The sequence below is a fragment of the Aquarana catesbeiana genome, linkage group LG12, assembly GCF_042186555.1.
Source record: "Aquarana catesbeiana isolate 2022-GZ linkage group LG12, ASM4218655v1, whole genome shotgun sequence".
In the NCBI taxonomy this organism is placed as follows: domain Eukaryota; kingdom Metazoa; phylum Chordata; class Amphibia; order Anura; family Ranidae; genus Aquarana; species Aquarana catesbeiana.
Window position 1 is genome coordinate 134,997,522 of NC_133335.1, and position 23,028 is coordinate 135,020,549.

The 23,028-nt window shown below is 44.9% G+C and overlaps 1 long non-coding RNA gene across 1 annotated transcript; it reads right to left on the reverse strand.

The window, feature by feature from the left end:
- Positions 1 to 1,272: 1,272 nt before the first annotated feature.
- On the reverse strand, positions 1,273 to 7,155 carry LOC141114054 (uncharacterized). Its single transcript, XR_012236857.1, has 3 exons — positions 5,555 to 7,155; positions 1,815 to 2,014; positions 1,273 to 1,719 (listed from the first exon to the last, which is right to left on the reverse strand). It is a non-coding gene; the product is annotated as an uncharacterized lncRNA (long non-coding RNA).
- Positions 7,156 to 23,028: the final 15,873 nt, after the last annotated feature.

Genomic DNA, 23,028 nt, shown 5'->3' on the forward strand with positions numbered 1-23,028 from the left:
ATAAACAGACATCCTTAAAAGAGCAAACAGATCCGCCGTGTCCACAAGAAGGTTTCTGCATCCAATGGTCTTCCACCAGTGTCTGTATGTGTGAATACCCTCACATGAGAGTATTACTGCAAAACTGACACTGGAGGTCATCTGACAACATACATTAATAACATTTTCCACAACACCCCTCTCTCTCTAGGCTCATGTTACTCCCTCCCTCAACCTGGAAACCATCATCGGAGCCTTCAAATCATTGCGCATCTTCTAGCAGCATGTACCTGATGCTGTGGTCGAATAATTCTGGGGACTCCTCTGTGCATGATGGTGAGGCTACGGAAGGAGTGACTGTGGACAAGGAGCCGGTGGAATAGACTAGTCTAGCTTTGGCAGCTGCATTGGAAGGCAAATTACTCTGAGCCTGGGTGACAGAGGATGAGGATGAGGATGGCTTTGTTATCCACTCCACCAACTCTTCTGCATGTTGTGGCTCAATAACACGGCCAGCAGCAGAAAAAAAGGACAAATGTGCCCCATGGCCTCCTGCAGAGGATGCACCATGTCCACGATCACCACTGTTGACTGTAGACACAGAGGCTGCTTGCCCTCTTAGTGGCCTGTGGGCATCTGCCTCTCCTTGGTGGCCTTCCAGGCATGATGTTTTTGTTTTGCTTCACCACACTACACAGTATTAGATACTGTGTACATTGCCTGAAGTGTATTAGAAACTGAACACGCTGTATTAGATACTGTGTACACCGCCTGCACTGTATTAGAAAATTCACTGCAGCTGCACTGTATTGTGTACTGTGTACACCACCAAAAGTGTAGTAGAAACTATACACACTGTATTAGATACTGTGTACACCACCAGAAAAGTAGTAGAAACTGTACTATGGCTGCACTGTATTGTGTACTGTGTACACCACCAGACGTGTAGTAGAAACTGTACACACTGTATTAGATACTGTGTACACTAAGGTGACCAGATTTTTAAAATGACATTTTTTTTTTTTTATTAGCAAATGGTAAACTATTTTATACGCATATTTCCCTCAAATTATATATGCAGTGTATGTGGTATGTGTTTATGGAATGATTGCATGATATATACATTATTTATTAAATTCCGTCCATGAGATAAAGAAAAAGATACTTCTTAGAATTTTTTGGGATATGACTACCCAATGTTAAAAAGATAATATAGAGAATAAACTTGGAAGGAGGGATGGGACGGCAAAATTCAAATCCAATGCGGGCATGGGTGGCTCCAGACAATGTTTTTTGGGGCTGCTATGGTGGTGCTTGAGGTAAAAGTGAGTGTGCTAATTCGACGCCTGTTACCGCACACCTGTGGGCGTGGTCAGCAAGTGGGTGTGGTCAGCAAGTGGAGGTTTTTTTATGACGTACAATGGTGATCGAAATGTAGGAACCCTGAAATAGGGAACCTATGTACCCCCCAATACAGCAGGACTTTTTAGGCGAACAAAACAATTGAGTTTTTAGTAAAATCCTTATTTATTTTTGTTAGAAAAAAAGAAGCATAAAAACAGGACAAACTGGACATAGACCTGTACAAGAGTGCCTATACAGTAGATTTCCTTTCATACTGAACATTATATACTTTTGTCCATAAATACATATTTCTCTATAAGCCTGACATGTTTCAAGACGATGTCCCTTCTTCAGGGGCGTATTGTCAAGAGTAAAATATATGTATCAAGGCGTATTCTGAAAAGACAAGCAAGAACAGTTTACATATTTAAGAATATTATATGGAATAAGCAATTCATAACATGGCATCTGACAGTGTCCAACATACATACCAAAATCCAATCTTTTAAAGAAAAAATACTGTGCATGAGATGTGCAAAAAGCAACCTTTTGTATCAGTAGAAAATTGCTAAAAGAGGCGATGGCCACCAACTAGCCAGAACTGGGCATGGCGGCTCTCCCTTGGGCTCAGGAATAACTCCGCAAAGGCCCCCAAATACAAGGACGGCCCTGTCACATCCTCACTGTAGCTCTGAAAAAAGGTGGGGGAGAAAAAGGGGGGGGGGGGGGGGAGGAGGGGATTTATATAAGTTAATTGTATTAAACTACTGCGAGTTTACCAGATTGCTATAGGTTATTATCTACATGATATCAAGCCGAATAAACGAATCTGTATTATAGCCATAATGCTGATGGTCTTTTCATTGTTATATAAGTACTTTTTTAAACAACAAGGTTGGTATCCTTATTTGGGTTCAAACTCAAAAAATAATAACAAAAAATAATAACAAAAGACTAGGGATGAGCCGAACACCCCCCTGTTCGGTTCGCACCAGAACATGCGAACAGGAAAAAAGTTTGTTCGAACATGCGAACACCGTTAAAGTCTATGGGACACGAACATGAATAATCAAAAGTGCTAATTTTCAAGGCTTATATGCAAGTTATTGTCATAAAAAGTGTTTGGGGACCTGGGTCCTGCCCCAGGGGACATGGATCAATGCAAAAAAAAGTTTTAAAAACGGCCGTTTTTTCAGGAGCAGTGATTTTAATAATGCTTAAAGTCAAACAATAAAAGTGTAATATCCCTTTAAATTTCGTATCTGGGGGGTGTCTATAGTGTGCCTGTAAAGGGGCGCATGTTTCCTGTGTTTAGAACAGTCTGACAGCAAAATGACATTTTGAAGGAAAAAACTCATTTAAAACTACCCGCGGCTATTGCATTGCCGACAATACACATAGAAGTTCATTGATAAAAACGGCATGGGAATTCCCCAAAGGGGAACCCCGAACCAAAATTTAAAAAAAAAATGACGTGGGGGTCCCCCTAAATTCCATACCAGGCCCTTCAGGTCTGGTATGGATATTAAGGGGAACCCCGGCCAAAATTTAAAAAAAAAAATGACGTGGGGTTCCCCCTAAATTCCATACCAGACCCTTCAGGTCTGGTATGGATTTTAAGGGGAACCCCGCTCCAAAAAAAAAAAAAAAAAAAACGGCGTGGGGTCCCCCCAAAAATCCATACCAGACCCTTATCCGAGCATGCAACCTGGCAGGCCGCAGGAAAAGAGGGGGGGACAAGAGTGCGGCCCCCCCTCCCTCCTGAACCGTACCAGGCCACATGCCCTCAACATTGGGAGGGTGCTTTGGGGTAGCCCCCCAAAACATCTTGTCCCCATGTTGATGAGGACAAGGGCCTCATCCCCACAACCCTGGCCGGTGGTTGTGGGGGTCTGCGGGCGGGGGGCTTATCGGAATCTGGAAGCCCCCTTTAACAAGGTGACCCCCAGATCCCGGCCCCCCCCCTGTGTGAAATGGTAAGGGGGTACATAAGTACCCCTACCATTTCACGAAAAAAGTGTCAAAAATTTTAAAAATGACAAGAGACAGTTTTTGACAATTCCTTTATTTAAATGCTTCTTCTTTCTTCTATCTTCCTTCATCTTCTGGTTCTTCTGGCTCTTCTGGTTCTTCTGGTTCTTCCTCCGGCGTTCTCGTCCAGCATCTCCTCCGCGGCGTCTTCTGTCTTCTTCTCCTCGGGCCGCTCCGCACCCATGGCATGGGGGGGAGGCTCCCGCTCTTCTCTTCTTCTCTTCTTCTTTTCTTCTTTTCTTCTCTTCTTCTCTTCTTCTTCATTTTCTTCTCCGGGCCGCTCCGCAATCCATGCTGGCATGGAGGGAGGCTCCCGCTGTGTGACGGCGCTCCTCGTCTGACAGTTCTTAAATAACGGGGGGCGGGGCCACCCGGTGACCCCGCCCCCCTCTGACGCACGGTGACTTGACGGGACTTCCCTGTGACGTCACGGGGAATGCCACAGGGAAGTCCCGTCAAGTCACCGTGCGTCAGAGGGGGGCGGGGTCACCGGGTGGCCCCGCCCCCCCGTTATTTAAGAACTGTCAGACGAGGAGCGCCGTCACACAGCGGGAGCCTCCCTCCATGCCAGCATGGATTGCGGAGCGGCCCGGAGAAGAAAATGAAGAAGAAGAGAAGAAGAGAAGAAAAGAAGAAAAGAAGAAAAGAAGAAGAGAAGAAGAGAAGAGCGGGAGCCTCCCCCCCTTGCCATGGGTGCGGAGCGGCCCGAGGAGAAGAAGACAGAAGACGCCGCGGAGGAGATGCTGGACGAGAACGCCGGAGGAAGAACCAGAAGAACCAGAAGAGCCAGAAGAACCAGAAGATGAAGGAAGATAGAAGAAAGAAGAAGCATTTAAATAAAGGAATTGTCAAAAACTGTCTCTTGTCATTTTTAACATTTTTGACACTTTTTTCGTGAAATGGTAGGGGTACTTATGTACCCCCTTACCATTTCACACAGGGGGGGGGCCGGGATCTGGGGGTCACCTTGTTAAAGGGGGCTTCCAGATTCCGATAAGCCCCCCGCCCGCAGACCCCCACAACCACCGGCCAGGGTTGTGGGGATGAGGCCCTTGTCCTCATCAACATGGGGACAAGGTGTTTTGGGGGGCTACCCCAAAGCACCCTCCCAATGTTGAGGGCATGTGGCCTGGTACGGTTCAGGAGGGAGGGGGGGCCGCACTCTTGTCCCCCCCTCTTTTCCTGCGGCCTGCCAGGTTGCGTGCTCGGATAAGGGTCTGGTATGGATTTTTGGGGGGACCCCACGCCGTTTTTTTTTTTTTTTTTTTTGGAGCGGGGTTCCCCTTAAAATCCATACCAGACCTGAAGGGTCTGGTATGGAATTTAGGGGGAACCCCACGTCATTTTTTTTTTTAAATTTTGGTCGGGGTTCCCCTTAATATCCATACCAGACCTGAAGGGCCTGGTATGGAATTTAGGGGGACCCCCACGTCATTTTTTTTTTTTAATTTTGGTTCGGGGTTCCCCTTTGGGGAATTCCCATGCCGTTTTTATCAATGAACTTCTATGTGTATTGTCGGCAATGCAATAGCCGCGGGTAGTTTTAAATGAGTTTTTTCCTTCAAAATGTCATTTTGCTGTCAGACTGTTCTAAACACAGGAAACATGCGCCCCTTTACAGGCACACTATAGACACCCCCCAGGTACGAAATTTAAAGGGATATTACACTTTTATTGATTGACTTTAAGTATTATTAAAATCACTGCTCCTGAAAAAACGGCCGTTTTTAAAACTTTTTTTTGCATTGATCCATGTCCCCTGGGGCAGGACCCAGGTCCCCAAACACTTTTTATGACAATAACTTGCATATTAGCCTTTAAAATTAGCACTTTTGATTTCTCCCATAGACTTTTAAAGGGTGTTCCGCGGCATTCGAATTTGCCGCGAACACCCCAAATTGTTCGCTGTTCGGTGAACTTGCGAACAGCCAATGTTCGAGTCGAACATGAGTTCGACTCGAACTCGAAGCTCATCCCTACAAAAGACATATATCTGGAGGAAAGGAGAATATAACTCTCACTCCAGTAATTATATTCATGGGTCTGGCTCCATATGTGTATAGATAAGGAGGGACCAGCAGTATAACTACAAATAGACTACATTGAAAATACAATGGAGGATATGGCAACAAAGTTGCTGCTTCTTCATTAGAAAAACATGGAGAGTGAAAAATGCACAACACAGCTTTTTGTTACTTACTTATTGTTTGGACAGAGACCTAGGACGTGATGAGCATTCGTGGGTATGGTCTGACATAGAGCAGGACGCCGAAGCGGCTTAAATAGCCACCGGCGCCTGCGCAGTGCAGACCACATCCCCAGTGTCAGCAGAGGTGGATGTATGGAGTCGCGGATGATGTCATAACCGCGCGACGTACATAAGAATGTAGACAGATGGCGACAAAAAGGTTGCGTCATTACTGCGAGGCCGCGCCAGCACGTCCGACACGGTGGCAGCATACAAAGACTGCATGACAGGTTGCCGGGGGACCCCATCGTCACTGTGGCAAACAAGAAATAAATAAATAAATAATGAACTTACGATCTATGAATGCCCATCAAAAACCAAGACATTGAAAACAAGGGGCTGTAAAAGAGCAGGGGACTTGAGACTTGGGACATCCAACATGGAGGCCCCAGGGACAGAACTGCACGTATATGACGAAAGGCTGTCATCTGACAAAAGAGACTGCTCCCACTCCCCCAGGAACAGGTTGGCATACGATGGGGCACAACAAGTCCCCATCACAACCCTCTGCACCTGGAGGTAGTGGGAGCCGTTAAATGTGAATATGTTATGTGTTAGAATAAAATCCAACACTTCCAGGAGAAAAGAGTTTAATTTTCGATCATCTTTGTGAGATTGTGACAGGATGTGTCTAATAACCGAAAGGCCTAACTTGTGCGGGATAGAACTGTATAATGCCTCTACGTCGATGGCGACTAGAAGTGAATGAGGCAGTGAATGTAACTCTTCCAGATTTTGCAATAGGTGGATGGTGTCCTTGATGTCCTCAACGCTACTCAATTTCCAGGCTTGAATACTCAAATGAGTTTCCGCCAATTTCTAGACGGTTTTATATCAGGAGGATGCGAAAAAGAATAACTTATTGTATATTCTATGGCCATGTTTAAATAGGATGTTTAAAGAATTTAAGATCGATATGTTAACTAACTCTGTGGATCTGTCCATTTAATATACAAAAATGTTGTAGTACTTATGAATGTATATCAGTTATGAATGTATTCAACATACTCAAGCATGATGCTGATACCATCATATGACAATGTATATGACAATGTATTTATTATGCTTATGTTCCTGATTGCTATCTTTGATTATGTTGTTCTCCCTCCTTTGTTTCAGATGCTTCACAGTTCAAAGCCCTGTTCTGTACCCATCAATTTTTATTCCTTTTTCATCATGTGCACCCGACCATGTCCTCACACTCAGATTCATAGAATAATTGAAAATATAAAATAATGGATTCCGTGCATAGAGTTGTATGCTTATTTTGACATGCGTTTTTGATATACATTTCATTTTTTCTTCTTTATGCCTTTGGTTCTGGCTCTGTCTCCGCCCAGCGCACGTAGGCCGCGCTGGTTCCGATGAATGGCGGCGTGGTCTTCTTTTACACCGCGGATATGTCCGATTATTTCGGACATGCCATAGCGGTGTTTCGTGCATCGGAGGGACTCATCTGCACGACGCTCCCCCGACGCTTAGGTGCCGGGCGGGCGCCGTGCAGTTCTGTCCCTGGGGCCTCCATGTTGAATGTCCCAAGTCTCAAGTCTCCTGCTCTTTTACAGCCCCTTGGTTTCAATGTCTTAGTTTTTGATGGGCATTCATAGATCGTAAGTTCATTATTTATTTATTTATTTCTTGGTTGCCACGGTGAAGATGTGGTCCCCCCGGCAACCTGTCATGCAGTCTTTGTATGCTGCCGCCGCGTCGGACGTGCTGGCGCGGCCTCGCAGTAATGAGGCGACCTTTTTGTCTCCTCCGGGTCGCCATCTGTCTTCATTCTTATGTACGTCGCGCGGTTATAACGTCATCCGTCATGCGCGACTCCATACATCCACCTCTGCTGACGCTGGGAATGTGGTCTGCACTGTGCAGGCGCCGGTGGCTATTTAAGCCGCTTCGGCGTCCTGCTCTATGTCAGACCATACCCACGAATGCTCATCACGTCCTAGGTCTCTGTCCAAACAATAAGTAACAAAAAGCTGTGTTGTGCATTTTTCACTCTCCATGTTTTTCTAATGAAGAAGCAGCAACTTTGTTGCCATATCCTCCATTGTATTTTCAATGTAGTCTATTTGTAGTTATACTGCTGGTCCCTCCTTATCTATACATATATGGAGCCAGACCCATGAAACATAATTACTGGAGTGAGAGTTATATTCTCCTTTCCTCCAGATATATGTCTTTTGTTATTATATTTTGTTATTATTTTTTGAGTTTGAACCCAAATAAGGATACCAACCTTGTTGTTTAAAAAAGTACTTATATAACAATGAAAAGACCATCAGCATTATGGCTATAATACAGATTTGTTTATTCGGCTTAATATCATGTAGATAATAACCTATAGCAATCTGGTAAGCTCGCAGTAGTTTAATACAATTAACTTATATAAATCCCTCCTTTTTCTCTCCCACCTTTTTTCAGAGCTACAGTGAGGATCTTTTTTTCTAACAAAAATAAATAAGGATTTTACTAAAAACTCAATTGTTTTGTTCACCTAAAAAGTACAGCTGTATCGGGGGGTACATAGGTTCCCTATTTCAGGGTTCCTACTTTTCTATACTAATTTGGGATGTGGGCAACATACTGAAGGTGATGCAATTTCCCTTTCGTGGTTCACTATACTATATATATACAATGGTGATCAGTATGTCCTGGCCTCTGTATACCAATAAAAAGCCAAACAATGCAGCACAATCCTACACTTCCTTTATACAATTCTACAAGTGGGCTTATAAGTGCAATGATAAAACCTATAAATGAATATTCAGTGCAAATTAACCAATGTATTGCAATATAGTAGTGATGGTGTCATCCTCTCTGCAAAAAATATTTTGAGAAATCTGAGAGCTGCAATGTGCAAATAGTGGTGAAACCCCTTATATATATAATCATAATAAAATGTACAATTGATGTACATATTGCACATTTTATTATTATTATTGTATATAGGGGGGTTCACCACTATTTGCACATTGCAGCTCTGCAATATTTCTTACCTTTTGCAGAGAGGGTGACACCATCACTACTATGTTCTAATACACTGGTTGATTTGCATCTCTGTTATTATTAGTGTATGTAGGGGGTTTCACCATTATTTGCACATTGAAGCTCTGCAAATTCTCTAAATATTTTTGCAGAGGGGTGAAACCATCACTAATATATTGCAATACATTGGTTGATTGCACTGGGTATTCATTTATACCTGTAGGTTTTACCATTGCACTTATAAGTCCATTTGTACAATTTTATAGATGAAGTGTAGGGCAGCGCTGCATTTTTTGCTTTTTATTGATTCATGTTAGATGAAGGTACCAGCTAACAGGATTCTCTTATTGCTGTTGAGATTTATTTTTTTTTGTTGTTGCATGGTAGTGGTTTTACTTGATTTGTTATGTCCTCTGTATACTGGCAACCACTGGCCCTGCATATTGGTGGTCAGTGTGCCCCTGTATGCTGGTGGTCAGTGTTCCCCTGTACCAGTGTTGCCAACCGCCCGTAGATTTACGGGCAGCCCATAATTTTGACCCCTTTTTCGGGGCGCCCGTGAAAACCCGTTACGGCACCAGGTGCCCGTAAAAATGATGGCTGCAAGCCGACCATGCAACTGCGCATGCGCCGTTCCGAAGCCGGCCGGACTCGGGAAAGCTCATACACGCTCGGCTGGGCGGCGCATGCGCAGTAACGTGATTGCGCCGCGCCGCCGTCCGGTGCCATTTTCAAATTTTCCATTGAGAGACAAGAGAGACCACAGTGGACAGCCAGGTGACTAAGGACTCTGTCCTCATGACTGCCCTGCACCGGTGCACTCTTGTCACAGGCGGACACTGGAGGTACTGGAGGAGACTGAGTGAAGCAGCTGTAGGGGGATAATATCCGTAGGACATTACTGGGAGCCGGGAGAAGTAATATGATGGTGAATAGAGCACATCAGTCTCTGTCCCTGGGCCTTGGCTGCATGGCATATGCAGGGGACAGAGACTGATGTGCTCTATTCACCATCATATTACTTCTCCAGTCCACATCAGATTCATCAGTATGCTGTGTCCTCCTCCTGTGCCCCTTTCATCTCTCCACAGGTCAGGGCAGCACTGTACTGCCCTGACCTGTGGAAAGGTGAAAGGGGTACAGGAGGAGGACACAGCACACTGATGATGTGGAGAGTAATATGATGGTGGGCAGAGGAGGAGGCTACCATGAGAATGTAGTATGTCTGCAGCAGCCTCTGTCCACCTCCTGTAGTATGTCCGCAGCCTCTTTCCACCTCCTGTAGTATGTCCGCAGCCTCTTTCCACCTCCTGTAGTATGTCCGCAGTCTCTTTCCACCTCCTGTAGTATGTCAGCAGCCTCTGTCCACCTCCTGTAGTATGTTCGCAGCCTCTTTCCACCTCCTGTAGTATGTCCGCAGTCTCTTTCCACCTCCTGCATTATGTCCGCAGTCTCTTTCCACCTCCTGTAGTATGCCTGCAGTCTCTTTCCACCTCCTGTAGTAAGCCCGCAGTCTCTTTCCACCTCCTGTAGTATGCCCGCAGTCTCTTTCCACCTCCTGTAGTATGCCCGCAGTCTCTTTCCACCTCCTGTAGTATGTCTGAAGCCTCTGTCCACCTCCTGTAGTATGCCCAGAGTCTCTTTCCACCTCCTGTAGTATGCCCGCAGCCTCTGTCCACCTCCTGTAGTATGTCTGCAGCCTCTGTCCACCTCCTGTATCATGTCTGCAGCCTCTGTCCACCTCCTGTATCATGTCCGCAGCCTCTGTCCTCCTGTATCATGTTCGCAGCCTCTGACCATCTCTTGTCTTTTATCATGTCTGCAGTCTCTGAAGGGATCCTAGAAAGGAGTCAAGAGTGGGAGCGCCGCTGGGATGGGGTCACGGGAAGAGACAGACATGTGTGGACTGTGGAGAGGAGACTATAGAATAGCCGCCAAGCTGGAGCCGTCTGACTGAGCCCTGCAAGGTGCACCTGAGTCAGTGACAGCGCCGCCAGGCCAGTCTAGGGGGTCACTAATGTAAGGGTGGAGTGAATACAATAATGTAAAGGGGGCACTGATATAAAGGTTCCCCCCCATATTAGTAACCCCTCTTACCTTAGTGTATTCACTCTGCGGAAGGTGGTCTCTGGTCACCATCCTGCACACTCTGATGTAAGGGGGAACTCTCTGCTGGCCGGGTTATAGTAACCTGACCTTCATGTAAATTGAGAAATATGTTTTTTGACTTTTGTTAAACTTAAACACATTGCTAATAGCACTAGCTATGTGTTTATAGTTCAAATATTGATATTTTCAATGTTTTAGCACTAAAAACAGTAATTGTAGGCACTTTTTTGCAGTGGCAGTAAAAAATGTGGAGCCACCAGTAAATTTCATGATTTTTCGTCAGTAAAAAAGTGGCGCTGTTTGTAAATTTTGGCATTCTGCCAGTAAATTTCACTTCGGGGGTTGGCAACACTGCCCTATATGCTGGTGCTACGTGCATGGTGCAGGAGGATGCTATGTGCTGGGTTCAGGAGGATACTATGTGAAGGATGCAGGATTCAGGGGGATGATACGTGCAGGGTTCATGAGGATGCTAGATGCAGAGTGCAGGGTTCATGAGGATGCTACTTGTAGGGTGCAGGGTTCAGGAGGATGCTACGTGCAGGGTGCAGGGTTCAGGAGGATGCTACAAGCAGGGTGCAGTGTTCAGGAGGATGCTACGTGCAGGGTTAAAGAGGATGCTACATGCAGGGTACAAGGTTCATGAGGATGCTACTTGCAGGGTACAGGGTTCAGGAGAATGCTACGTACAGAGTGCAGGGCTCAGGAGGAAGCTACGTACAGAGTGCAGGGCTCAGAAGGATGCTCGATACAGAGTGCAGGGCTCAGGAGTGTACTACATACAGAGTGCAGGACTCAGGAGTATGCTACATACAGGGTGCAGGGCTCAGGAGTGTACTATGTACAGAGTGCAGGGCTCAGGAGGATGCTACGTACAGAGGGAAGGGTTCAGGAGTGTACTACGTACAGAGTGCAGCACTCAGGAGTAGGCTACGTACAGAGTGCAGGGCTCAGGAGTATGCTATGTACAAGGTGCAGGGCTCAGGGGTGTACTACGGTTAGAGTGCAGGGCTCAGGTGTATCCTACATACAGGGTGCAAAGTTCAGGAGTGTGCTACATGGAGTGCACAGTTGCAAATTGGCTGATTCTCTTGAATAGATTGAATGACATGAGGAGGAAGAGATAGTCCAGAGGGAAAGTTCACATTACTTTTAGGCCGAGTTCACACTGGTACGACACGACAGACATACCATTTTGGATCCAAATTTGCCCTGCGACTTGAAGTCTGACATGCGTCTGACTTCAATAAACAGGGATCCGACTTTGATCCCCGACAATAGCAGGCACTGTGTCTGGTATGAATCTTTAGGGGGAACTCCACACAAAATGTTAAAAAAAAAATAGCATGGGTTCCCCTCCAAGAGCATACCAAACCCTTTGGTCTGGTATGAATTTTAAACGGAACCCCCACGCCGGCAATCCGACTGTGATCCGACTTCAGTGATATTCAATGGGCTGAAGTAGGATCAAAGTCAGACCAAAGTAGTGCAGGGAGCAATTTCAAAGTCGTTCCGGCTTGTGTCGGACCAGTTAAGACGGCTCCCATAGGGAAACATTGATTTTCACATGTCATGCAACATGAGCTCCCAATGTCAGAGTGTTTGTCATTCCAGTGTGAAACTGGCCTTATTGAGATTTGTGTCTCTAGCACACTGGTGGTGGAACCCATTCTGTGTAATTGCAGTTAAATTTCCTCCATCCAGGCAGTCTAGCTGCAGCATACAACATGCATTTATGTTTATGAAGTTTAGTGTATAGACATGTGCACACTGAAATATTTCGTTTCGGAATTTCGTTTTCGTCCGAAAAATAAATTTATTTAGTTACTCCCGAAATTCGTTTTTCTTTATTTCGTTTTTCGTTAAAAACTTGCATTCGTCCGAAAATCGAAATGAATTAAGGTCGAATCTGTCATTAAAGGCTTATGGTGTCTGTCGAATGTTCAAAGTAGATTCGACGGAGCAGCTAAAATGTATGACTTTTCCGGGATGCATTTGACCGGAAATGTACGATAGCAGCATCATACAGTTTGTTTAGCTGCTCCGTCGAATCTTCTAATGCCCCGTACACACGGTCGGACTTTGTTCGGACATTCCGACAACAAAATCCTAGGATTTTTTCCGACGGATGTTGGCTCAAACTTGTTTTGCCTACACACGGTCGTACAAAGTTGTCGGAATTTCCGATCGCCAACAACGCGGTGACGTACACCACGTACCACGAGACTAGAAAAGGCCGGTTCAGAACCAAGCGCGGCACCCTTTGGTCTCCTTTTGCTAATCTCGTGTTAGTAAAAGTTTGGTGAGAGACGATTCGCGCTTTTTCAGACTCGTGGCTTTCAGATCGTTTTCTGCCGTTCAGTTTGTGCTTGTGGGTTTGTATCTGCTCTTCAGTGCGTGCAGTCAGTTCGTATGGGAGTTTTCTGTGCGATCTTGCCCGCTCATTGCTGTTTTTCAGGTCGCTCTTCACAGGCCTTGCTGTTCTTCAGTGCGTTCTGTTACTTCGTTCTGAGCAGCCGACCGTTTTCTAGCCATGTTTCGTATGCGTACTCCTCATAGAGTTCGTACTGTGCGGGGGCTTGGTGTTGGGGTCCTGACCTTGACACAAGTCCAGTCCATGAACAGGGTGAGGAGGAGTTCATGGACCAAGAATTGGTTGCTTCAGCGTGACCAGTTCTCTCATATGCCTTTGCTCCGTGAGATCCGTGAGAATAATCCTGATGATTTCAGGAACTTTCTCAGGATGACGGACCCCGTATTTCACCATTTGTTGGCTTCGCTGACCCCCTATATCAGCAGGCAGGATACCTGCATGAGGCAAGCCATCACTCCGGAGCAGAGGCTCGTCGCTACCCTGCGGTATTTGGCCACAGGGAGAAGCCTGCAGGACCTCAAGTTCTCGACAGGCATCTCCCCCCAGGCTCTTCTTTGTGGACATTTACTGCTTGTGTTTGTTTTAGCTGACCCTGACAGAAATGTGTGGAGTCCAGAAAATGTTGTGATTGTGTAACCTTATACAAAGCACTGTTGGCTGTTATTTACTAAATGCAAAGACACTTTTCACTACAAGTGCACTTGCAACTGCACTGAAACTGCACTTGTAGTGCAAAGTGGATTTGCCCTTAGGAAATTACCCCCATTTTCTCATAAAACAACAATTACATCACCCCAAAAGTGTTGTAGCGTTGAGACAATAATCCACACATTCTTGATGAGCAATCTTTTTAATACCTGCACAATCACATGTGCATTTACCAAAGGTTTTTCTGACAAACCGACATGTTTGTTGTATAACAATTTTTGTGGTGTCATCCAAAATCCAAATGTGCATTTTATAGAAAACAGGCCTGTGTAAAACCCACAAGAAAGACACAAATCTTGATCTTACAAAGTTCACATTTGGTAGAACTTGAAGGCAATATCAGACATGAGTATTTAGGAACTGTGTTTGATATTGCGTTCAGATGGGGGGAAATCACCCCAGGAAAAGCCAAATTTGGAAGATGCACACAAATTTCACAATGTCAACATGTGCTATCTGCCATCACGGGGGATCAAGGGACGTGTTTTGGGGGAGAAAGCCCTTCCTCACCGCTACTTTATTATTGAGGAAGGGGTTGCACCCCCAAAATGCGTCCATTGATCTCCCGTGATGGCAGATAGCACATGTTGACACACTGTGTGCATCCTTCAAATTTGGCTTTGGGAAAAATCTCAAAAATATTTTGCACATTGTAGCACACAAAAGAAGAAAGTGATTTGGAGGGGCTTTAAACTCGCCCCAAAACATCAATGATGTTTTTATATTTTGGAATAACATCATTGATGTTTTGCTTGATGATTTCCAATTGTAAATTACACCCCATGATCTCCCCGATCACGATCTGGGCACTTTCTGATGTGAAAGGATCTTCATCCACAACCTCACGATCACCTAAAAAGAGAGGAAACCCAAAATAAATTAGGTAAAAAAAAAATGCCGCCATCCATCTCTTTGTGGTTGCAGACACTCACCTGTTGTGGTGACTAGTTCCACCACGTCTTCTTCCTCCTGCTCATCTTGTGTTGGGTGGATTTCCCCTTCCTCCCGAGGGGGGGGGGCTCTGGTCTCCTCGGATGAGGGGTGTCCTCCGAGTCTTTTCTCCCCTATGTAAAACAAAAATGGTATAATTAGCACACAGATATTTAATGTCAGAACTATAAAGATGAAACATTGCTTGGAAGTGGGGTACAATTGTCTATTTTAGCCAAGTTCCAAGATGTAGCTTTTTTAGTGTCCTTTGTCAACCTGCAATACTTTACCTGTTTGGTACAAGCTTCACCGATGTATCCCCCCCTATAGTATACACTGGAGCACCTGTGTGGCCCCCCTAATAAAAAGGGTGTTCTGGGGTCCCACACTAGTGCTCCAGTGTCCAGATGTGAAAACAGCTGCTGAGTGTCCTCTCCTTACACACAATCTAGTTTGCATTTCATTCTAGTAACAAAGCCATCTACACAACCCAATTCTTTGAAGACAAGTATAGGGCGTCAAAATGGTGGCCAAATGCATATGGCCTAAACAATGGTATTTTATCGTCCGAAATAAAAATGTGTGATCCGAACGAATAATGTGCCCATGAACATGAAAGTTGCCATTTTAAACTGTACAACAGTTCCTAAAAGCACATGGAGCAGCACGAACGAATAAACACAAGAACAATAGGAACACAGCACAACTATTTCTTTTTTGCAGCACTCTCCGGATCTTTCTGTACTGCTCATGTTCTCGTAATTTCAGGTCCGACCACCGCTTCCTGAGCTGATCTTTCGATCGTCGTACCCCGAATTTCCGGTGCAGACTCCTGACCACTTTCGCCATGATCTTGGCCTTTCTGAGATTGTGGTTGGGGTAAGGCCCATACTTTCCATCATAGTCGGCCTTCTTCAGGATGTCCACCATCTCCAACATCTCCCCAAAGGACATATTTGAGTCCTTTAATCTCCTTCTGGATTGGGATGTTTCAGGCTCCGGCCTTTCCTCCTCCTCCTCCTCCTCCTCCTCCTCGTTGCTGTAATTAGCACGATCCTGCTGTCTATCCGTCATGTGCTCTTCCTCCACTGCGCCGAACGTAAAGGGGCGGGGAATAGAATAGAAAGAACGTCAGGGGCGGGCGGAGTTATACGCATGCGCAGTGTGTATAAATCGTAACGCGCGCGTTTTACGTACGATCTGTGAGCGGAGGAAGGAGCATCGGAGACGCCGATCGTGCTAACGAAGGTAGGATCTAAACTTGGGCCTATACTGCTTCGAAATTGAAGCCTATATTGTAACAAGATTAGGGGAGTTTGGCCTGACATTAGGGTTTGTCTTGTGTTGTGTCTTGCAGAGAAAATGGATGGGTTCAATGACCACAATTTCCTGCCCCTGTTCATTGACAAGTACAGGGAGCTGCCCTGTCTGTGGCAAGTGAGACACCCCCACTATAACCACAAACAAAAGAGGCAGGCAGCGCTGGAGAAACTGCTGCAGTTGGTGAAGCCGGTGGTCCCCACAGCAACCATCCCCTATTTAAAAGCTAAAATTGGTGGCCTGAGGAGCACATATCTGAGGGAGCGCAAGAAGGTCACGGATTCCCAGAGGTCCGGAGCTGCAGCAGATGACATTTATGTCCCCAGGCTGTGGTACTATGAGAGACTGCGATTTCTGTCAGACCACACTGAAGTCAGGGAATCCCTCTCCACTTTTCCTTCCACGCTTCCTTCCACCCCAGCTGAGGCTTCCGATGTCCAACCTGGGCCTTCCAGCCAGGAAGAAGTGGAGGAGCCCAGCTGGAGTCTACAGATTTCTGGGCAATAAATAAATGATGTTTACTAGATGTTATTATTGATCATTAATTGCTGATTAAAAAAAGTGTTTTACATATCAATAGACAGTAGTGGGCACCCAAAATTGGGACAAGAATGCAAAATGCTGGGCTCAGAAGGATAGTCTGTTATATTTGTTAACATTGAATTTGCAGCAGTCAGGAGGTGAAAATTGTGTGTGATTGATGTAAAAAAAACTAAAACTATGTCCCTTTTTCATACACAGGAAGACCTCAGCCAGGAGGAGGCTGTGGAATGTGGCAGTCAGGAGGAGGCAGGGATTAGTGTCAGCCAGGAGGAGGCGGGGATTAGTGGCAGCCAGGAGGAGGCGGGGCTAAGTGTCAGCCAAGAGAAGCCTGGGACAAGTCGCAGCCTGACTGAGTCTCAGGTTCCTCCCCTCCACCTGCCATACAAAAGGGCCAGGAAGGCCACTCCCAGTCCTGTGCAGGATTCAGCATACAGGCTGATCCAGGAGGCTTCTGCGTCCCTCAGAGCCTTCCCCAGTCCTGAAGAGGCCTTTGCCTGCATGGCTGCCACCAAATTGCAGGGCATGCAGGAGGGCCAACGCAAGATCTCTGAGGACCTGATTTATAAAGTCCTACGTAAGGGGTTGAGTGGGGAACTGACACCCAAGACGGATGTCATTGAGATCGACGATTCTCCTCCTCCTCCTCCTCCTGCTGCCACAACTCCACCACCACAGCCAAAGGCTGGAAGGAGGCGTGGAAGGAAGACCAAAGAGTGATGACCCTGGGTTCAGTCTGGTCTGACAGAAGATGCAGTCTCTCGTATGACCACAGCCTGGGAACACAGATGTCATCTGCTGCTTTCCGGATCTCTGGGACTTCTGGACCAGACTGCCCTCCCTTAGATAAGGACTCCTCAGGCCACCAATTTTGTTTTTAAATAATTGATGTCTGCCCTGGGGGTCCAAGGCTTCGCCCACTTCTGCAGTTTCTACAGCGGTGCCTCCCTCTTTGTTTATAGTTGTGACCCCTTAATAAAATATTTTTAGGTAAATTCTACTCTCCTGTGTGTGTTTTCATCCAAAAAGGACAGTTTGTTGGTGAGGATTCAGGTACATTTCTAAAAACATAAAATGTGAAATTAACAAGGGACAACAACACCAAACAATCTCCTACAGATTAAATAGAACAACATATCAATGGTGTTGTGGGAACTTGTCACAAAAAACACACAAACATTTTCGGGAGTACAAATCAAAATCACCAAAAAAAAAAATTAAAAAAGAGAAACACAAAAAAAGAATCTACATTAAAGTAAAAAAAAATAAAATATATGTTGTCAGATGTGAGAAATCAAAATATATTGAGGGAATCCCGATAAATAGTAACGAAAGAAGTTTGTGAGAAGTGTGTGTGAATATGAGCAGCAAAACTACTTAATTCTTGTCACATTATAAAGAAGAAGAGAGTGCGCTGTATTAAACCATTTTGAACATTGCAGCGTGACGAAAGTGCTGTATCCATTACGAACGCTAAGTTTACCAGAACGAGCTGTCCCATGTCCGAATTTCTTCTGAGCATGCGTGGCACTTTGTGCGTCGGAACAGGCCACACACGGTCGGAATTGACGCGATCGGATTTTGTTGTCGGAAAATTTTATCTCCTGCTGTCCAACTTTGTATGTCGGAAAATCCGATGGAAAATGTCCGATCGACAACACGCTCCGCTCGGACAATGTCCATCGGAAAATCCGACCCTGTGTACGGGGCATAACTTTCGACAGACACCATAAGCAAAGATTTACATTTGCATGTTTTCGTTTCCGTGTCGAATCTTCATCGTTCATGCTCATTGGTCTACTCTGCCCCAGCAGTCAGCCAACCAAACTTTCACATTCGTTTCTCAATCGGAAGTGCAGAAGTGCGGCCGCAAAATCCGACGCTGTGTCTGGCTTAGAGAAAATGGCAATAGCAGCACCAGCAGCAACCCATGAAAGCACTAGCAGCATGGAGGAGGACGTTCCTGGGCCTTCTAAGGCAGCATCCAAAAATGGGCGCAGGAGGGGGACACAAGCTGCAACCAGCAGGAAGCGTAACCTTATGTGGACTCACATTGAGTCCCAGGTCCTTGTAAGGGAAACGCTTCCTTGCTGGATGCAGCTGTGTGGCCCCCGCTCCAGGGAAACCACTGCGGAGTGGAAGTGGGAGAAGTGGGAGGAGATCTCCAGGAAGGTCGAGGAGACATATCGCCATCGGCTTGACCCCACTGCCTGTCGCAAAAAATTCAGCGACATAAAACGGTAAGTACCGTGTCTGATTATTTATTTTTTTTTACATTTTAACCACTTCAGCCCCGGAGGTATGGCTGCCAAATGACCGTGCCACTTTGTGCGATTTGGCACTGCAACGCTTTAACTGACAATTGCGCGATGGTGTGACGTTGCTCCGAAACAAAATTGACGTCCTTTTTTTCCCACAAATAGAGCTTTCTTTTAGTGGTATTTGATCACCTCTGCGGTTTTTATTTAGTTTTTGCTATATAAGTATACCCAACAAATATATAAAAAACATATTTTTTCCTCAGTTTAGGCCGATATGTATTCTTCTACATATTTTTGGTAACAAAAATTGCAATAAGCGTTTATTGATTGGTTTGTGCAAAAGTTATAGCGTCTACAAAATAGGGATAGTTTTATGGCATTTTTATTAACAATTTTTTTTACTAGTAATGGCGGCAATCAGCGATTTTTATTGTGACTGCGACATTATGGTGGACACATCGGACACTTTTGATGCCATTTCGGGACCATTGTCATTTATACAATGATAAAAGCTCCAAAAATGCACTGATTTTACACACACACATAAACATATATTATTGCTATCACATGTGATGTCAGTAAAGTTAAGTGAAATTTTTTTTTAAAAAGGAACAAATAATTTTCAATTTATCCTCCCTCCTGTGAAAAATCAAATTTGCACATAGGTGTGCCTAGCCTACACATAGTTTGCAGTTGCACATGTTATATATTATCGCCACAAACATTTTAAGAGGAATATTTCCATGCCCGTTATTTGTTCTTAGTTAGTTATCACTAAACTGAGCAGTAAGTGCTTTTAAGTTCCACTTGACCTGACCACCTGTAGGTTACGCCCCCTTTCTGACCAGGCTATATTCTGCTATTCTGCTATTTAGCGCGTTGCAGCTTTAAACTGCACGCTCCTGCGATGTACTACCCAAATGGAATTTATGCTCTTCTCCCGCCACATATAGAGCTTTTATTGGTGACATTAGATCACCGCTGGGTTTTACATTTTTTGTTATTGAAAAATAAAAAAGTTAAATAAATATATATATATATATATATATATATATATATATATATATATATAAAAGTGTTTCGGTGGCTGCGGACCCGCCATATGTTTAGTTACTATGGGGGGGTCCACATCCGCAAGTGGGTTAATGCTTTGCAAAAGAAACAAGAAAGGAAATTTTACACTATACACAGTTCACAGAAGCGCGTAATAGAAAGGTGGACTGGAGTGGACACAATGGACATTTACTCGGCACAATCCCAATCCTGTCTTTGTGCACCAAAAAAGCATACATTTTTCTTACAATAAATTTGGTTAATAAATAAATGTGCAAACCTTGTGCTACATGAAAAAATGTGCCTAATCCAAAAATTCCATTTGCATTGTTTCATTCTACGGGTTCATTCTACATGTGTTTCATGTGTTGATGTCATTTTCAGATTACAATTGTAGTTTAATTGTGGAACCCGTTTTTCTTCTCTTTTTGTTTTGCAGTTCCATAGCGCGTAAGCGCAGGCAGTTGGGGCGCAGAAGAAAGCAGATATCTCTCCTCCCCCATGAGAAGGAGCTCTTAGCAGCTGTGGGGGAGGATGAGATAAGAAAGCTGCTGGCTCATCAAGGTTGGTGTCAGCATTGCATTGTGTGCAGGACATTTTTTTTTGTCAAGCATGCGACGCGACATAGTCATTTACCATGATGTGTTTGATTTTATTTAAAGATCGTCTCCAGGCCCAGCGCCGCCGAAGGCAGAGGGCGGAGGAGCAGTCCTCCACGTCATCAACATGCAGTAAGTACTGTAGTAGTGACACCAATACAGTGGTTCCTTTTCCCTTTGTCCAGCCTTCCATTATTGATTCCAGTGTCATTGCTTCTCGCTCATGCAGTGACAGGTAGAGCCTCTGCGAAGTTCTGTCAGGTAACGCAAGTGATTGCGTAACTTACGTAATCTGACAGAAAGTCGCCGCTCTGAACTGAGGCGCCTGATCAGCACTCGCTGGCGCCGCTGGAACCAGGACAGGTAAGTGCCTCGTATTTGGTTTTTTTTAATGATTTTTTCTAAATGGTGAATGCATGTCCCTGCCTTGTAGATAAACGTTAGTGACCTGCCCTGTATTGCCATGCTAATGGATAATTAATTTTATCTATTTACACTACAGTATATTTATTTACGTTTATTAACGTTCATCATTTCTCTTTTATAAATAGGTGTCATCCAGTCAGAGGGGGAGACTGAGGAGGAGGCTGAGGCAGCAACGCCCACATTAAGTTAGTATAATCTTGCTGGTATCTGCTGAGTGATCTCATACATGTTTCAATGTTCTTGTACTAATGTGTGAGATTGTTGTACACTGCAGATTGTAATGTTCTTTTCTATCATTAATCAACAGCTACTGAGGCTGAGCAGGAGGTGGAGGAGACCTGCCCTGTAGAGGCTGCTGGGGATGCGGCAGAACAGCCAGACGCGGCAGATCCAGGGAGTAAGCATAACTTTTTTTGTATTTTCCAGGCAAATATAGTATTTTAAATATGAAATGCTGATGGCATACCTTGTCTAGAATAGCTTGTGATTTATTCTGCAAGGCTTCGGTTTAGCTGGAATTATTAATTATATTAGTTCCCCTCTGCAGCTGATTCCAGTCTTCCTGTTAGCCTGACCTGTGCTTGTTAATATTTCCTCAATGTCCCTGATCACGCCACCTTCTTGTTGCGGTTCAGATTCCCAGTCTGAGCCAATCACTGTTAATCATTATGAATAACACAGAAGGCTGGAGGGGGTGTGTCAGAAAAGAATCTCCAGCTATTGGCTGGCAGTCCCTGGACATGTTCAATCTCTGGCATGCCCCTAATGCATGCATTAACACTTTTCTCATGATGTTATACCTGTTATACCTCCTAGCCTAGACCAGGAGTGAGTAACCTACCTAGCCTAGAACAGAAGTGGGGCTTATTCAACAATCAGTGGCCTTACAAAATTATCAACTTTAAAAAGTAGCCTGCTATATTTTATTAAACAACTTTTTATTAGGTCATCCCAAATGCAATGGCTTGAATGGCTTCTCTTTGGTGAGTGTAATGTTAAAAGCTGGTATAGCTGATATGTTTTTCTGCAAGTGCAGCTGATCTTCCATATTTGCCAAAGTCAGTCAGTCTGGATGAGGTAGATTAGTTAGCAGTAGCACTTAGGCGTCCATTACACTTTAAGATTTTCTCCAGCCGCCCGTGCGACCAAGCAGATAAAATCTTTGGGAGATTCCCCTTTACACTGCTCGATGTGTAGAGGGGAATCCCTTTGTACTCTGGCCGGGGAGGACACTCAGCTCCGCCCCGGTCACAGTACAGTGAAGTAGTACTACACCTTCCTGCACAGCTCTGCAAACTTGGTATGACGCAGCAAATTGACACAGACACCACTATCTCCTACAGACAAATTGATTAGGTGCATCTCACTAAATATCAAAAATGGAAAACTGGTATGGAAGTGAAAACATCTCAAGATTTTACAGGATTGTCTACAAGGGCTGGGAGATCCTTGCCTTTATATAATGTTAGGGTGAAGAAGCCATGTGTATTGTATTATCTATCTAATGTATTTTCTTTTCTTCACAGGTGAAGTCTTCATCCTGCAACTGCACCCTGTGGACGAAGGCCTGGACCTGCCCGCGTCTGGTTAGACTGACTGTCGTTCCGAGTCCCCAGTGGTTTCTACAGTACTCCACCCTTCAACATCCCCCCACCTGGACAGTGCACACCCATTGTTGTTGCTGCCTCCTCCCCAGTGCATCCTTCACCCGCTCCAGAACAGGCACACATCCCCCACCCTCCAGAGCCATATGTGACGGATTATCTGCAGCACATTGTGGAGGTCCAAGAGAGACAATTTGCAGTAACCCGGAGATTTTTGGCCCTCCACAATTGCCGGCAGCTCCGTCACTATGTGGCTCTGGAGAGGTACCAGCGTAGCCTCAGCAGACACCTGGAAGCTACGCGGTACCTTGGTGACCAATTGGCTGTGATTAATATGTCCCTACAGCGACTGGTCACCAGGTTGGGGGAGAATGTACTTTAATTTTTTTTATTTTAATTTTTTGTTTGTTTTGTTTATGTTAAAAATAAAAAAAAATTTGTTCAGAAATAATTGTTTTCTTGAGTTTTGCTTTCCTTGTTAGATTTGTGTGATATTTATCTAAATGAACTA